We start from the raw sequence: 6000 nt of genomic DNA, 5'->3' as shown, positions 1-6000 counted from the left end.
GGTCATGTACCTTATGGTCACCTTAGGATTCAGTTGTACTAATATGCTTTTGAGTTATTTGCCCAGTCTCCCTGTGCCATTGAGAGAAACAAACACTTCTAAAGCATAGCTCCTCTCCTGCTAACACAGTTGGTGAAATCATTCCCTAAAAGTGTTTCGTTCTCTTCACTGAGCAGAAAATGCTGAGGTTAAATCAGGTGCCCATGACATCTGAAAATAGGTTACATGACTCTCACCCTTACCACCATAACGTGTTGCTCTGGGATCCCAGGTATCTGGCTGTACTTCTGAAAGAAACCTGCAACTCCTTCACAGATCCACAGTTTTCATTCAAACAGCTATTTTAGACAGCTCATTTTCTGTTCTCCATTTTCATTACATTAAGCAGCCCTATGTTTTCCATTTTTTCTTCAGCTTTTCTGTCTAGGCAGAAAAAGATCCCACAGACAGTGAAGACTACTGAAACGTACTGATTAGGTCAACAGAGATATGTACTTAGCTAAGCTGATAAATGCTTTTCTCCAAGTTTCAGCCCAACTTTTATACTTGAACTTGAGTCTGATGTAAACTATCTCTGTGGTCATGCTTATGACAGCTGAAGCCAGTATAAACAAGAAAGGGCATAGCACAAAATACCAAAACCTCTTGGAAGCATCCTTGTTATGTCAGGAAAGTTGAATAACTCTGATGCAAGCCCTATTCATTTTTATAAAGAACGCTACATCATACTCAGTGTATGCAAAAAATGCCCAAAAGAAACAAACAAACAAGGAAGGAAGGAAGGAAGGAAGCAAGGAAGGGAAATAAACTAATTCAGACAGATCTAAGTTGGCAGCAGACTCACTTAGCTATGAAAGGCTATATGAAATACACTTGTACATATATATGTCTCAGTACATTATATAATATATTAACCTTATTCTACTATACTATCTATTGTAGAGGGAATGAGCGTGACTGGTGAAATAACAAACTATGTTTATTGTATCTGTATTCGAATAAAAATCTCTTCAGTTGATCCTAAAGAATTAAACTCAAATCCTAAAAAGGATTAAACTCAAAATTACATCTATTTTTATATCTTCTTCTCACATATTCTAATGACAAATACTAAAAGCATGAAGGATAGAAAACGTCTTCCTGAAGTTATCCACTTACGAGTTTGACTACTTAGGCATTCACTAAAAGAGCTGCCCACAAACTTTGACAGCCTTCTGGATTTGGAAGAGACTAGTGCGTTAAACTGAGGTTTTCCACCATGAACATATCCAAAGACTCTCCACTCCCTGCTGGCACCATTACCAACAGGAAATTTAACGAAAGTCAGAAAAAAGAATTTTTTAATGAATTTAAACTAAAAATATGTCTAAACAAGACTTACAGATACATACAATTTAAATTTTTATCAAAATTAATGAGAGAAATTTTAAAAAATAAATTTCCTTTAATTTACAAAGGTGAATCAGCAAGAGTTCTATGCCTGTAGAGAAGTAGTCAGAACTGGGGCGATTACTGAGACGAGACTTCTTTGGGCTACAGGCATTTTTTGCAGTACTGAAGCACTGGAAAACTAGCTTCACGTGGATATTTTCTCTCATTACAAAGCCATCATAGCAAATAGCAAACTGAATAGGCTTTGTCAAAAAAAGTCCCAGGGGCTGCAGTACTCTTCGTAGAGGTACAGTGAGGCAGCAAATTTTGGATCTGAGACTGGATTTCAATTGCTTCCAGGAGTTAGTCTCATTCTAAACATGGGGAACATTTGCAAAATTCCTAACTGGAAATGAGTGTTGAACATCATCAGACTCTGAAGTTATTAATCTCCAGGGTTTGAAGTGAAACCCATCTGTAACAGTAAATCAAGATTGGATTCAAATGGTGGCACAGCAGAAGAAACCCTAGATTGTATGAATGCATTGAAGTCATGATGCCTTTGTCATCTGTCCCCATTTTTTATATTATTAAATTTCCCAGAGACCATTTTAAGTGTGTATGTACTGCTAGTCTGAGTTAATAAGCTAGCAATTACTGACATGCTGTTACATAAAAAATATTCAAATATATCTTATGTCCTGGCCTTACACTGATACCTTTAAAAGTTGTATGAGATGCTTTTATTACTACTTAAAACTCAAAATATTTGTTGTGGTGCAAACATTTTCAATTTTCCACCAATTTTCCTGTAACCTGTATGGGTTATTAGTAGTCTGTTCCTTCCAACATCCTCAGTGGCTATGGGATGACATCTAGTGGTACTAGAGGGCTTCAGTCTTTGTTTACTTTAAACTGCTAAATTTGCATTAAACACACATTACAGTAAAGGATGGGGAACATACAGGAACCATAATTCAAAATATGAAAATAGATCTTGAGAAAGAGAAACAAAAAAACCCAAAATCAAATCAACTGAAATCCCATTCAGTTGTGTGCTCTCTGCTTTCTTGTAGAAATGTATAATCTTTTGCCACAAAATCTGTAAAACTGATAAAAATACTTTCCTAAAAATCAGAAGTGAAATTATTTTTTTCTAACTGTAATACATTTGCTAAATATCTTACTATCGTGCACCTTACATATATGCATATGTATATATAAGTATATATTGTCAAAAAATCCAAGTCAAACAACATAAGCTTTAACAACATTATAAATGACATCAGGTCCTCTTTCATACTGTGTTTGATATGAGGTTAATATTTGAAAAGGTATTAATCAGTAGGTTCCATTTTTCACTGAATTAACATTCAAAATTTATTTTCCAACATTTTAATTCTAGGAATACTATATTATAAAACCGAATTTTAAAAACCCACTTTCTTACCATCACCTTTGTCACTGTTTTCCAAAAGTTTCTGGTCATTCTACTTTGTTATTAAAAGTAAAATCAAAGAGAAAAGATCAGATACACATCCCGAGCGATGTTTTAAAGTGCATAGAAAGTAAAAAGTCCATTCACATCCAGAAAGATTTTAAAGGGCGCACTGAAATTTGCAAACACAGTGTGCTGAATGTTTGTCATCTGGTCTGTATCTCTGGTTAGATTCTAGAAAATGCCTTAAAGAGTACTTTGATTCTGTGTAAGTGTGGGATGTACTGTCCACAACAACATTATGCATATTTTCCCCTTACATAATGTCCTGGACACAATGAATAAGGGCGACTCACACAGATTTACAAGTAGGAGGAATGGCAGCATGGAATAAATATTTGGCATAATAAATAAATTTCTGTTTCTGTCATTAACTATTACCATGGGGCTCTTAAAAATACAAGAAGTATACATAACAATTACAGAAACGTAAATTAGGCTGTTCTTAAGAAGAAAAAGGCAAAGGCAAGCTGACATCTTGTTCTTTTAAAAATAAAGCATAAATTTCAACAAGAGTTGGTAATGCCTTTCACTTGATCTTAGAACAATCACCACTCTGTACTTCATCCCACATACGTATGACCTGCAGACTGAGAAAAGATATCTGTGGCATTTGCTCATTTGTACCAAATCCAGACATTTGAAGATGTGTATTTATACATATAAAAATATATTATCCCATTTAAATAATTTATGATTGAATTTGCCAGCAGAATTTAGTATATCAATTATTTTAATAAAATGTCATTTCCTTTGACAGTTTTTATCACTACATCTGTTTTACACTGTACATACACACCTATACATCTATACATACATAAATATATATTTATATAATGTGAAATTACCTGCTAGATTTTATTTTCTATACTTTCTCATACCTTAAACATCTGAGCTGACATTTTCTACACATGATCTCAGTTTCAGTCTCAGGTTATTTTTATTTGATTTGAGACATTTTATTTCAGAAAAAAATCTTGCCATCCTCTTGTAAAGATTAGTTGCAACTCTGCCAAAATTACGATTTTTTTTTATCTTGTCTTTCATAGAAAACCTGATACTTCTGAAGATGGGCTGCTTTTACAGTGTAAGGCCATTATTTGTTATCAAACTATAACCTTCTGAATGATCTCATTTTGCACAGGCAAAAGAGGCAAGTGCTTAAAATTGAACCTGCTTGTTAAGAGTTTTGCAGATAGAAGATTCTACCTGTATACACTAACCACCATATTGAGGTTTAGAAGACAGAGTATTTTGGTGAAATTCATCCCTGAAGTGCAGTTAGGTTTACTTTGATTCATCATCTCTCATTTATTTTCAGCAGCTGACACTGGTAACTATTCTGTTACACATGGTTAGAAGCGGAAAATACTTTTATCTTTTTCCTTTTAGCAGCTCCTTAATTTATTGATTTATTATTTATATACCTATTTTCCTAGAATCATAGGTATTCAAAATGGGGCACACTTTAGAACATAAATATGTTCTAAAAATACTTGCTCAAATGAAGTATTACAGTGCCTGTCCAGTCTGAAACTTCTCAGTACAGAAAATAGTCTACTGCTACAACAGAATTTTAACATAAATACTTTTTTTTCTCTTTACAGCATGCAGTAAGTTCAATGGAATTATTACTGGTTTTCCCTGGTACACAAAACAAATTTTTGTTGTTTATTTTTGAGGTCAAAATTCAGGGGATCCTTTAACAGCTCATTTGGCTCAGACAGTAGCTTGTACTAAGTGTTTAAGGTCTTGAGCACAGACTTATCTTGACAAATCTGTAAGCTGGAGCCCTATTCCTTTTTCTGTAATATGCAGCTTAGTGAGGTCTAATTGTAACATAGAAAATTTTGAATGCTGTTACTTCGAATTCCATAACAAGGGTAAAAGAGACAATAAATATTTGGGGTTTTAAGATATGAGTTTATTTATGGAAATAAATTTCTACTGGTTTAATTTCTCTTTGTAAATAAATTTTATTTTGAAAATAAAATATATAGTTCTATATAGTATTAACACAAGATTACCAGAAACTGTATTAGAAGTTTTGAAAACAAGCTCTAATTAATCAAGTCTTTTTCACTTGCATTATTAAGTTATAGAAGTTACAAAAGTGGCAATAGCTAATAATTTTCAGTTTGTGAGTAGTGAGTAGAATGAAAAAATCCATGACAATATATTGATCATTTCATTTCTTGCATTAAAAAGTTACAAATACAATCTCCCAGAACAAGCATTCATTTTGTGACTGAAATATTTAAATAAAACCCTTATAATTCAATATTGATATGGAAATCAACCTGTAGACAACGACGTATTTGAAGAATTCCCAAGGGACGAGTCTGAACATTCTCCCGTACATTGCTGACTGGTACTGCTGGGGAAAAAAACTTTAACAGCACTAATCTGCCCCCTTGTGGCACACCGACAGAAATTGCTAGATTAATAAAATCCGGAGTCTTTCCACTAAAAAATTTAATTAAAAGTTCAGTGAGTGAAACTCAAATCAAAGTTATCTGTCTTTCTCAAAACTTCTTGATGCTATTGTGAAAATACAGCATGACTAAATGCAGCCTGCTAAAAGTCCATCTTAACACATCCTCTAAATGCCAGGCATTGAAGAGGTTTGTCACCAAATTAAACCTTCTGATGTCTTACACCAGTTTGGCTACTTTCATCCTAATATTGTAGTCCCTTGGGTCACAGAGTTCACTGATATGACAGGGTATTTTACAAGACTTGTAAATTCTTCTGAAGAGTGAAATGCTTATACATACTTTCATGGTTAGTTTAGCCTGTTTTTAAGATAAAGACTATGAAGATGGGGTTTTTTGTTGTATGTTAATGGCACAATCTGGACAAAACTAGCTAATAAAAGAGAAGTATTTTCAGCTGTAATTCATCTGCCTAAAACTATAGCTCTAAAGAACTATAGTTCTAAAAGCATGATTTGAGAAGATGACAAAGTAATTTTAAGTAGCTTTGCTCTTTTACTACTGTGCATATGTAGCTTAGAAAGCCAGGACTGTCTAACTATTGACATATTTAGGAGCTGTTCTTCAGCTCACTAACTAGAACGCTCCCTCAAAAACTCAAGAGTCATTCTTCAGTTTCAACTTTAAAAGGGAATG

The sequence above is a fragment of the Lichenostomus cassidix genome, chromosome 3 (genome assembly GCF_008360975.1).
Source record: "Lichenostomus cassidix isolate B80296 chromosome 3, HeHo_3.0, whole genome shotgun sequence".
Classification (NCBI taxonomy): domain Eukaryota; kingdom Metazoa; phylum Chordata; class Aves; order Passeriformes; family Meliphagidae; genus Lichenostomus; species Lichenostomus cassidix.
This window is presented reverse-complemented; position numbering follows the sequence as displayed.